General features: G+C 38.6%; 1 long non-coding RNA gene across 3 annotated transcripts; it reads left to right on the forward strand.

Annotated features, from left to right (window-relative positions):
• Positions 1-2382: 2382 nt before the first annotated feature.
• Positions 2383-4684, forward strand: LOC145075264 (uncharacterized). Of its 3 annotated transcripts, none has more exons than XR_013692396.1 (6): positions 2383-3438; positions 3545-3635; positions 3730-3836; positions 3913-3995; positions 4079-4284; positions 4378-4684. It is a non-coding gene; the product is annotated as an uncharacterized LOC145075264 (long non-coding RNA). The 3 variants fall into 3 exon arrangements; XR_013692397.1 differs by having other exon boundaries at positions 2383-2774; XR_013692395.1 differs by having other exon boundaries at positions 2388-3635.
• Positions 4685-13191: the final 8507 nt, after the last annotated feature.

A 13191-nucleotide genomic window follows, 5' to 3' on the forward strand; every position in this document is an offset into this window, starting at 1 on the left:
TAATTTTTTAACAACTTAATCTAATTTAATAAGATGTTAAAAAAAAAAAACAAATACCTAAAGATCTTAATTTAAAAGTTTAAAATGTTTAAGCTAAATGTAGCCATAAGTTTTGTCATGTTCTGAAGTTTCGTCAAGATAATGAGTTCGTTAGTTGCAATAAAAACTATAATCTAGAAAACAGTTAAGTTTTAAAGAACATGATGATATATAAAATTACTTTTAATATTGTTAGTGTCGTATTGTCATAATAAATATATTTATGTTTTACAATAATGATAGTTAGTTTAAGCGTGATCAAATATCTGCTATATAGTACAAGCTCTACAAAAAAAAAATGAATTTTTTAAATAATTTGGGTAATTCGGGTATACCTGAAACCCAAAAAATGTACCCTTTACCCGACCCGAAAAAAAATCGGGTAACCCGATTACCCGAAAAAATTGGGCGGGTAATTCGGGTATCGGGTATTTTCAACAGGGCTAAAGTTGTTTGTGAAGAAATCGAAATGCTCTTTCGGTCAGGCAAGGTTAGAGTATTTCGGGTATGTGGTGAGCAGTGAGGAACTTGAGTCTCAGCAGAACCTTCCCTTTTTTTATCTCTCCTTTCCTTGGATGCCCTTATCAGAACATAGTTTGAACCCATCTCTAAGAGCTCTAGTCTCAGCCATCATGTTAGTACCATTGTGATAGAATGAAGAGAAGGAAAAAATAAAAAATTTGACTTGAACTCTTTCTCAGGATACCACCACCTGCACTCTCTCCCATAGTAGTATATGCAATACCGAAATAAGTCGGGTAGTGCCCGCGATGGACTTGCCTTTCCGGCTAAGTACTTGACTTCAAAGACAGCTTAGCACTTGTTTTCTTATTCCAGGGGCGGCGACGTTCTACCGAAGGCAAAAAAAAAAAGGGAGAGATAGAGAAGAGGAGATTCAGAAGAGTCACTCCACTCCATGGATAGTGCACACAGATTCTTCTTTCATTTGCAATTCCTTTCGGGTCGGAAACGTGGGCTGCTGGTGGGGCTGTGCCCCTTCTCCTTCTTCCGCTTTACAACCGGAATAAGGAACCTTAGAATTCACCCCGATTCAAAAATGGGATTTGAGAGGCTAGTGAATCGGAATTGTATGGAATGTCCTACTTAATGAAAGAAAAAACTTATTATTTATCAAATATACATTGAACTTTTTAAAAACATAAAAAAATAGATTTATTATTATAACAAATATTAAAAGGTTGATTAATAACGACTATACAAAAGTTGAATTTTTAAATAGCAAAAGTGGTTTACATATAGTACCATATTTTTAACTTTCTCAAACTCATGTATCCATCAATAAGTATGATAACATTATCATGTTACATCACAAAATAATAAGTTTGATGGTAAACTTAATCTTCTCTAATAAATAAAGGTTTTTTTTTGCCACTTGTCACACTCTCATTCATTTTGCCATATGTCATTTTGTGGTTATTTTGAATTAATTTTTATTCCATATGTAATTTTGTGGTTTTCCTATTTTATTAAATTTCATATGATATTTAAATTTAATAATAAATGCATATTAATTTCATTAATTGACTTTCCTTATAATTTCAAAATTTTAAAATAAAATCTCATTAATTTGCTTTGATTATTTTATCTAAATGATTTGTTTAAATTTAAAAGAGAAAAAAACACTTTAATTTTAGTAATTCAATATGTTTCTTATTTTTCTTATAAATTCAAATTTCTCAAATTTTATACATATTTAATTGTTTTAAATACACTCATGTAATACATGGGGCTCACACCTAGTAATTAACAAATATTCATTCAACATACCTGAATCTTTTAAATTATTATCAATAAGATTGGAATACATGAACACATAGCTTATTAAATAAGAAAATAACATTTTTACAGTTTTCTTTCTTACAATATGTCGATTGTCGGGTGAATATTTTGTGTTAATCCTCAACATTGTATAGGCTTATTCTGTTATTATAATTTGTAAAGCATTTTAATTATATTAGTTGTTTTAAAATTTTGGTCTATTTACCTTCTCTTGTATAAGATCTTATGCGAATTGCATATTGTTGCCGTTTTAAAATTAGATACTAACTAATGAATATGTTATTATAATTTGTAAAGCATTTTAATTACATTAGTTGTTTTAAATTTTTGGTCTATTTACCTTCTCTTGTATAAGATCTTACGTGAATTGCATATTGTTGCCGTTTTAAAATTAGATACTAACTAATGAATATGTTATTATAATTTGTAAAGCATTTTAATTACATTAGTTGTTTTAAATTTTTGGTCTATTTACCTTCTCTTGTATAAGATCTTACGTGAATTGCATATTGTTGCCGTTTTAGAATTAGACATTACCTTAAAAAAAATCTTCAAAACGTGCTAAGTTGGTAATGGTAAATCTCAAAGGCCCGAAAAATAAGTCCCTTTAATAGTTGGTATGTGCCCGTTTTTGCTTTACGAGCCACAATATTCGAAAAAATACCTTCATTTTCGAAATTCAGTTAGTCGGCGTCGATCGTCTTCAATTTTCCAACGTTCTAAGCAAATTTAGTATCTCAATTTGAGAAACTGATGGTTTGAGATGCTACACGAACTCCTACCGGCCCTGTTAGGGTGTTAGGGTACAATAAAAACCTAATTATTGATGAGAGAGAACGCCAAGAATCCGTTGGTTTGTCACCAGACAACTCCCTTTCCAATAAATGTGCGTTCAAGCTTGCTCCTCACATCTCCTTTATTGAACCCGAAGAGAGGTATTTCTTATACTCTGATGCTCTCCCTTTTTTTTTCGACCGCTAGGTTATTATAATTTATACCTCATATTGATCAACTTTTAAGAATTAGAACTATGAGCTCATTAAGATGATTGATCTAATCCTTTGAGTGAGAAGAGTGGGAACTGCATAGTTATTTTCGTCTCCCTTACATCCCGGTGCAACGTTGTGAAGAATTCCCGAATGGAAGGAAAAAAGAAGAGATTTACAACCCGCCTAAAATTGGATGCTATCCTTTTGTATACAATGGAACAATGTGTTTACACGTGTGTTCAAACCCATAATCGTATGAAATCTATAATTACCGAATTTTTATTATTGTTGTAACGAGTGGTTGCTATTGAAATGAAGGGATACCGTTGAGAAGATAATCACTTTTGGGTTTTACTACGGTAAACTCGATCAATTTGTCACAAAATCTTAGAATTTAAGTTGGGTAAGGTCTGAAAAGGTCTCTCCTTTATCACGCACTTCTGAGTTATCAAAAGAAAGTAGCGACAATCAGATTGTTTATAGGAGGGCTATTGCAAATGGCATAGCCGAATTTCTTTCAATTTACAGATCTGTTGTTTTGCATGTTGAGCAAAAATTATTGTCTCATTATCTACCCATCTTAGCTACAGTTACTCCAGGCCTCAATAAGGTTTAGTTTAGTTCCTTTTTTGCATTTTATGATCTTTGAACTCTCATTAATGGATGGTTATGATAGTTTCTTTTTTTCTTTCCGCCTCATTATGTGTTGATTCTAGAGTGTGATGGTATCTATAGAGGGAAACTTTTTAACCTTCTACATAAACGATGCCATTGTGGGGTCCGAGAGCTTCAAACATGTGTTCAACGGTATGATATCTATTACATATTGTCATATTAACTTTTTCTTTCAGGTTATGTACAATCTACTTTTTTATTTTTTTTATTTATGTTGTACATATAGGCTTCGTATGCATGGACATCTAGTCATGTACAACCAACTTGCATATTTACATATTAGGTAGTATATGGGATTCTTCATGAACAATATGGAGAATTTTTCATCAGCAGGTAAGCAATTTTCTCACATAGCTATGGAGCAATGTGCTACAGTAGGCGGATTTATAAAAGAGGATGTTGGTTTTAGTGTTTTTAGGCAAAAACAAAAAATCTGGAGCATGAATCGTCTCATACCGACAAACTACAAAAGATGGCACACAAATCTCATTGGTATGCCATACTTTGTATTTTATATTTAAAATTGAATCTTACACTCAAAAGAATTTGTTAATTTCCTACATTTTTTTGTTCAGGAGATGTTACCGGTGTATAGCAAAATCCATTATTTTTCTGGAAAAGCAATTAGGGTTCTTAGTCATCCAAGTTCCTCATTCCGGTATGTGGATGTGTTGTCTCATCAGACAACATACCCACAAACATTTAAAAAATCTTTAAAGAAGGAACACTCTTTGAATACAACAGTAGGAGATGAACTACTGCCACAATCAGCTAGAGCCTGGTAAGATTGATTTGATGCTCAAAAATTTACATGTGTTTATTCATCCTTATGAAAAAAAAAATCCAGCTAAAGTTGTACATTGTATTTTGACAGGAGTCATCTAAGTTCCACAAACGATCATTTGAAGAGGCCATTGGTTCAATCAGAGCTATTGCAACCAGTTATCTTTGGCAGGTGGACATGTGGCATGTTTTTATTTGTCTTTATTGGAAAATTTAGTATAAATATCTATATTTATACTAACTTTGGACGTATATAAATATATACATATGTTGAATATATAATTAACTCTAAATGAGTTTGTGTTCTACTCCGTGAGAACTTCGAAACAATATATTATATGTCCAAAATGAAGTATATGTGAATGAGATATCGATACTCAAAGGTGGGTATTTGAGAATGAATTTAGCAAAAGAGATGAATGTGGGATTGAGTCTCACATTGGTAGACATTGGTAGAAAGACCAAACTCAACAAGGTTTATAAGTTTGAATGCATTAAAGCCTTACAAGCTTGTGTCTATGGTTTTATTATATTTCCTACATGCGCAGAGGGGTGCAAATCTTAGATTTCGTAGACCAAAAACACCGAACTTGTGCATGGGCGCGACCTACGGACACAAATGCAACTCCAAAAACTCGGGGTCGCCCTACCCTCGTTTTTGCTAAATTGACAATTTTGGTACGTTTCAACTAATCTTATTTGACACATACTGTTAATGAAGACCGCAAATCTATTTAAGATCATCAAGTCCAACTCAAGCCTCAGCCACCTCGTTTGCTACTAATCTTTTTCTTACAGGAATCTTGAAAGCAGAAATACTAATCTTTTTCTTACAGGAATCTTGAAAGCAGAAAAACGAAATCCATACACTAACAGTCTTTACATAGTCAGTAAGCATCTAACATTTTACAATTTCCATCCAAACTTTCAACTTGTGGTTTTTCGTGCCGGTCTAAATGGGCATTTAAACGCCATAAAATATTATTTTCTTATAGCAAAAGGTGATTTTAAAGAGAGTCAATGAATTGATGTGTCTACCACCTCGGCAGTCAAGTGCTAAAGTTGGCCTTATAGTGCCATTTCGGTTGGTAATTTACTTATTATTATTATTATTATTATTATTATTATTATTATTATTATTTCTACAATAAATCTTTTTGTTTATAATTTTCTTATATATATATATATATATATATATATATATATATATATATATATGAGCATTCAATCGATAACATTTCTTATCGCGAAAACATTTGAGATTAAATTTGGACAACACAATTTTTTTGATTAAAATTATAAAATAATATTCATATAAATCAAAAAATAGTTACAAACAATTAAAAAACTCACTAACCAACATCACTCACCACCCACCACCACCACCACCCATCACTAACCACCAACACCAACTACCACCACCATCATTACCCAACCACCACCACTCACAACCCCTACCTACCACCACCCGCCACCACCACCCATTACTAACCACCATCACCAACCAGCACCCACTACCCATCACTGCCCACCCACCACCACCATCACCACCCAACCACCACCACCCGTCACCACCATCCACCTCCACCACCCATCACCATCGCTCGCCACCACCACTAACAACCACTACCTACCACCCATCACCACCCGCCACCACCACCACCCACCACCACCACCACCCGCCACCACCACCCATCACTACCCACCACCACCACCCACCACCCGCCACCACTATCACGCATCACTACCTACCACCCACCACCAACCACCACCATCACCACCAACTACCACCTAATACTACCCACCACCAACTACCACCACCCACCACCACCACCACCAACCACCACCACCCACTACCACCACCACCACCCACCACCACCACCAGTCACCTAACCACCACATCCTACCACCACCACCCATCACCACCGCCTGCCACCACTACCCACAACCACTACCTACCACCCATCACCACCACCACCCATCACTACCCACCACCACCAACCACCACCCACCACCACCACCATCACCACCCAACCACCACCACCCGCCATAACCACCCATCACTACCCACCACTCATCACCACCCACCACCACCCACCACCCCTCACCACAACCACCACCCACCACCACCAACCACCATCCATCACTACCCACCACCCACCACCCACCACCCATCACCCACTACCACCCGCCACCACCACCACCCACCCTACAACAACAACCACTACCCGCAACCACCATCACCACCCACCATCATCACCACCCAACCAGCACCACTCGCCATCACCACCCACTATGTAACACCCCGTTTATTAAATGAATAAATAGATAAAGTTAATGAATGGATAGTAGCCCTAAAATCAATAATTTTATAATAAGAGTTGGTCTCGAGGAGTTAATTGTTACGATATTAGAGTTTCGGGGGCTAAAGTGTAATTTAGGGATTTAATTTTTAAAGATTTTTAGAAGACAGGGGATGGTTGGTAAGTATTGGGACTTAAGATGGATAGATTTTGGGAAGCAATGGTTAAATGGTAAATGTAACATCCCAAAAATACAGGCCAAAAATTTCATTTTTAAATACGTCATTATAAACCAACAATGTAATAAAACATCCGTAATATCATGTCATGTCAAAACCAAAGTAGAAATAACCAAATATGTTATCATAAAATAATATCAGAGTGTAATCCCAAAGATCTCATATGCGGAAAACCATAGTGTGATGCGCTGCGATCGAGCCGGCTCCTTTCCTTTAAACACGAAGTACCTGAAACCAAAACTGAAAACCGTAAGCACAAAGCTTAGTGAGTTCCCCATCATACCATATACCATACAATCACATAGCATACATACTGTCGGACAATTCTGGGGTGCCCGACCTACTCGTGTCAAGCCATTATGGGGTGCTGACCTACCCGTGTCAAGCCATTCTGGGGTGCTGACCTACCCGTGTCAAGCCATTTTGGGGTGCTGACCTACCCATGTCAAGCCATTCTGGGGTGCTGACCTACCCGTCGGTCCTAACAACCGACCCTCGGGGACTATTCCACCCCCTACTACTACTATCACATATATCATAACATAAACATACTATCAGACATATCTGGGGTGCCTGAACTACCCTTCGGTCCTAACAACCGAACACGGGGACTGGTCCCCTCATACTACCTCTATCGCATATAACATAACAAGCCAGCATGCAAACATATCATCACATACTGTCAGACGTATCTGGGGTGTCTGACTACCCTTCGGTCCTAACAACCGAACTCGACTACTATCACATACAACATATCATGCTAGCATATAACATATCAGGTAGTAGCAAACCTAGATGATATCACGAAGACAATCATCTATCATACGTCTCCTACTGGTGGGTCGGCATTATGGCCTTAGACCCACCGCTACTGGAAGGTAACTCACCTCACACTGCTGAAGTCCCGAAGACACAATCCCACACTTGCTGAAGTCCCGCAAACTCAGCCCCAGCTGCTGGCTGACAGATTCCCAAACTGTCAACACCAAAATAACACCCAATTAATAATTGGGTCCCAACACATAACCATAATAAATTCTTGGATAATTACTACATTACCCCAGGATTGGCTTATTTAAGCCCAACAAGGCCCAATCCATAAGCCCAAAGCCAACTAGGAAACAAAGCCCAACATATGGCCCAATTTTCTAAATTGGGCCCAAACCCTTACAAGGTCTTACCATAAGGCCCAATATCACAAAATCATAAAGGCCCAAACTATGGCCCAACTTTCCAAATTGGGCCCAACTCCTTACATGGGCCTTACCCTAAGCCCATTAAATTATTCTAGTTCAATTGCTTGCTCTTGGATGGTCCATTATTATCTCAATCATTTAGGCCCAATAGAAAGGCCCAACCATAAACCCAAATGAAATTAGGGTTTCACATAAAATGATGATCAGGGTTAAGTTTCCTACTTAACCCATTAAGGACTTAATCCATTAAGTCCATTATCGCTTAGATTAATCTTTGCCAAAGTTTATTATTTAATATCTCAAGTTATTAAATAATTCTCGTGTGCTTCCCGATTAATTCTAAAAAAATTAGAGTTTAATTGGCATTAGTGTTTTCCAACCCAAAGACTAACCCATTTATTAACTTGTTGGGCTTCTAGATCAATTAGGGCTTTATTGGGCCTACTAGGCCCACTAGAATGTCATTAAGCCCATTAAGGTTTTATTAGGGTTTTATTAAGCCCATTAAGTCTTATTGGGTCCAATAGAGTCCATTAAGCTTCATTGGGCCCATTAGGGTTTTAGTCCTTTGTCCAATCATCCAAACAAGTCCAAACACCATCAAAGCACACCGCCACCCGACAAGGCGGCCGGTGGTGGTTATGGTTTCTTTCTCATTATTCCATTTTCTTTTACAATTTACAATGAAATACCAAAGCTCACACACACACCCTAACTAATGTAAACACACATACGTGGCGGTGTATGGTGGCAGCCACCAACTCATGGTGGTGGTGGTGGCGGTTCTTAGATTTTCCAGCCAAACAACTACACACACAACACACCACAACAAAAATCAAACACCCACACACCTATAATTTCTTGAAAACTGATCCTTCCATCGATCTAGCAGCGTACGGCGGCGTATTACGATGACAGCCACCATGGCCGGCTGCCATGGTGGTTCTCCATGACCCAACTCGACAGGGCTTCCCCCACAGCGCACCCACGTTGCACACGAGCCTTGAACTAAACCATCACTCACCGGTGATAACAGGAAACGCCATGAGTCCCTCCACCCACAAGGCTGATGGGTTTTAGCCATAAGAACTTTCCTATGTGCGCATGCAAAACCCTAATGCTTGGATCTAGGCTTTCTACTAAACATGCTTTTGAATCCAAGACTTCTAATGACTAATTAGGTTAAATAACAACATTGAAACAGATCTAGAATCATACCTTTGAGTTCCTTGTTGATCTTGAGGTCTTGGAGCTTCTAGAGTCACAAGTGTCACTCCTCTAATGGCTTACAAACACCAAAGCAAGGAGGATGATTTGGGAGAGAGGAGAGGGAAGGAATTTCGACCAGAGGTTCCTTACTTTAGGTCAAGTGTCGAATTCCATCAGCCATGGGGTCTATTTATACTTGTAGACTCCTTAAGGATTACAGATAAGTCCCTATCAGATAATCTTCTCTTAAGGCTATCCAAATCCATTCCTAGATAACTCTAATGGACGATTTTAGCTATCCTAATCCTCTTAGAATTCGTCCATAGTATATCCAAATGGATTTACAGTTTAAAGCTTAACTATCAAACAATTGACAGTTTATACCCCTTTATTTAATTAATCTCTTTAAGTCACCAAATTAATTCTAATTAATTCTATGACTTATATTAATCAAATAACAAATATATTATTCATTATATTATTCCCATAATATATATTCTCTCTTAAATCATCCTATCAAGTTGCTATGGTGAAGGCAACCCAAAAGGACCATGCACAACCGGATATAGTTACAGCCTTAGACACTATTCCAACAGTCTCCCACTTGGATAAGTCTAGTAACTATACAAGTACAATTTGGTTTGCAATCGTAGCTCTCAAAGACGCTGTCAACTCTGATCTAATCAATCTTGTCCTTTAGATAAGGGAACGTACAGTCCTCTGTTAGATATCATGCTGACAATCCTATGGAATGGTTAGTCAAGCATTTAGGTTTCTCGATCTCTGATTTATTTGACATAGAACTTAATCGAACACATCAATTCAGTTCTGACCGGGCCCGGCACATAAGTCAAATCAAATCATCGAGCGGCCGAGATATCGCTTTTACCTTCTTAGATAAAAGTTACAGATAAACTTCGACTTATATGCATTTACTTATTCATTTACCAACTATACACAACAATACGTTTTATAACACCAAGTTACTGATGCGTTTTCGTATTATCAATGTACAATCAATTAACAAATAATAAACCATATATCTAGGTTTTAAGACTATATGATATTATCGTCTTGCGATCACCTTTTATATCTTATTCCATAAGGTGATTCCAGCAAGCGCGGGTTTATTCCAATGCTCAAAACTAGTTCATAAGCACTCATGAACGTTGCAGCAATCCTTTGCTATGTCTAACATCATTTAGACATTCTACACACCAATTCACGACAATCTTCTTTCATATCTACTTCCAACATATGAACGATTGTGGACCATTTGAATAATTCGATTATTCCTAATAACCTCAATTATTCTGGAAGTCAAAACATGCAAAGTGAAACAATAGCTAAACAATTAACATAAGATAGTAACATTACTCATAAATAAAACTCCTTTATTTAATCATCAAATGTCAATTACATTTATCTATTACACGTTTCTAATACTATCTAATCTATGCTAATATCATCCTTCAGCCCAATACTCCTAGCATGCTGCAAGTGCTTAACCCTACTCAGTCCCTTCGTAAGCGGATCTGCTGGGTTATCTTCTGATGATATCCTCTTAACTACGAGTTGTCCTTCTTCTACACGATGTCTAATGAAGTGATACTTTCTGTCGATATGTCTTGATCTACCATGATCCCTCGGTTCCTTGGTTAAGGCAACCGCACCTTCGTTATCACAGAAAATCTCCATTGGCTCCTTTATGGCAGGTACGACTCCAAGATCACCGATGAAGTTCTTTAGCCATATTGCCTCCTTCGACGCTTCGCTCGCTGCAATGTACTCTGATTCGCACGTTGAATCAGCTACGGTTTCCTGCTTGGAACTCTTCCATGTCACTGCTCCTCCATTTAGGGTAAAGACCCAGCCCGACTGCGAACGGTAGTTGTCCCTGTCGGTTTGAAAACTGGCGTCACTATACCCTCGCACCTTCAAGTCATCACTTCCTCCGAGGACTAAGAACCATTCCTTCGTCCTCCGAAGGTACTTAAGGATATTCTTCACCGCTATCCAATGGGCTTTGCCAGGATTCCCTTGATATCTGCTAACCATGCTCAAAGCGAAGGCTACATCAGGGCGAGTACAAGTCATAGCGTACATGATTGAGCCAACTGCGGAAGCGTATGGTACTTGGCTCATTTCTGCTATCTCAGCTTCGGTACTCGGACTTTGAGTCTTACTCAATTTGGCATTACTTTGTATCGGTAGTTCTCCCTTCTTTGAGTTTTCCATACTAAAACGTTTTAGTACCTTCTCTAAGTAAGTATTCTGACTAAGTCCAATTAGTCTCTTACTTCTTTCTCTTATTATCCTTATTCCCAAAATGTAAGAGGCCTCTCCGAGGTCCTTCATAGCGAAACACTTCCCGAGCCAGGACTTTACCTCCTGCAGAGTCGGGATGTCGTTTCCTATGAGTAATATGTCATCGACATATAGAACGAGGAAGCTTACTATACTCCCACTGGCTTTGACATATACACAAGATTCGTCTTCGCTTCGTACAAATCCAAACTCTTTGACTTTCTCATCGAAACAAAGATTCCATCTGCGAGATGCTTGCTTAAGTCCATAAATGGACTTCTCAAGCTTACACACTCTATCCGGATGCTTTGGATCCACAAACCCCTCTGGCTGAGCCATGAAAACATCCTCAGCCAACTTTCCGTTTAGGAAAGCGGTCTTGACATCCATTTGCCAAATCTCATAATCATGAAATGCGGCAATTGCTAACATCACTCTAATAGATTTAATCTTCGCAACTGGTGAGAAGGTCTCATCATAGTCAACTCCGGGAGTTTGAGTAAAGCCCTTCGCGACCAATCGCGCTTTATATGTGTGTATGTTCCCATCCACGTCGGTCTTCTTCTTGAAGATCCATTTGCACCCAACGGTCTTACGTCCGGGCACGTAATCAACCAAATTCCAAACTTGGTTATCATACATGGATTGGATCTCGCTATCCATTGCCTCTTTCCACTTTACAGACTCCGGGCCTGCCATGGCTTCCTTGTAGCTATTAGGTTCATCAAGATTTACTAGTGTACCATCACTAATATACGTGTCCCCTTCGGTAGTAATATGAAAGCCATAGAACTGGGGATGAACTCTAATTCTATCGGAACGTCTAAGAGGTAAGGATTCGTCAATTGGTTCAATCGGAGTTTCCTCCTCGGGTTGAGTGCCAGCGGTAGAGGTTCCTTCATCCATCGACTCTTGAATCTCTTCAAGTTCGATTTGCCTCCCACTGTCTCCTTGGCTTATGAGTTCTCGCTCTCGGAAAACTCCTCTCCTCGCAACGAAGACAACATTGTCCTTCGGTCTATAGAAGAGATATCCAAAGGATGTTTGTGGGTAGCCGATGAAAATACATCGCTCACTTCGAGGTTCAAGCTTGTCGTGAGTATCTCGTCTTACGAAAGCCTCGCAACCCCAAACCTTGATATGTGCCAACGAGGGAGCTTTCCCTGTCCACATCTCGTGAGGTGTTTTGGCAACCTTCTTAGTAGGGATTCGGTTAAGGATATGGGCGGCAGTCTCTAAGGCATACCCCCAAAAAGAGATTGGTAGTGAAGCACGACTCATCATAGAGCGAACCATATCCAATAAGGTTCGATTACGCCTTTCTGCCACACCATTTAACTGCGGTGTCCTAGGAGGCGTCAATTGCGAAACTATTCCACACTCCTTGAGATAATCGTGGAATTCAAGACTTAGGTACTCTCCTCCTCGATCGGATCGAAGCATCTTGATTTTCCTGCCCAATTGATTCTCCACTTCATTCTTGAACTCTTTGAACTTTTCAAAGGTGTCTGACTTTTGCTTCATTAAGTAGATATACCCATATCTACTATAGTCATCGGTAAAAGTCACATAGAAGCGGTTCCCATCCTTCGTGGTTGATCTAAACGGTCCACATACATCGGTATGTATTAGGTCCAATAGACCCTCGCCC

Source organism: Lactuca serriola, chromosome 9 (assembly GCF_051521515.1).
Source record: "Lactuca serriola cultivar US96UC23 chromosome 9, Lser_US96UC23_V15, whole genome shotgun sequence".
In the NCBI taxonomy this organism is placed as follows: domain Eukaryota; kingdom Viridiplantae; phylum Streptophyta; class Magnoliopsida; order Asterales; family Asteraceae; genus Lactuca; species Lactuca serriola.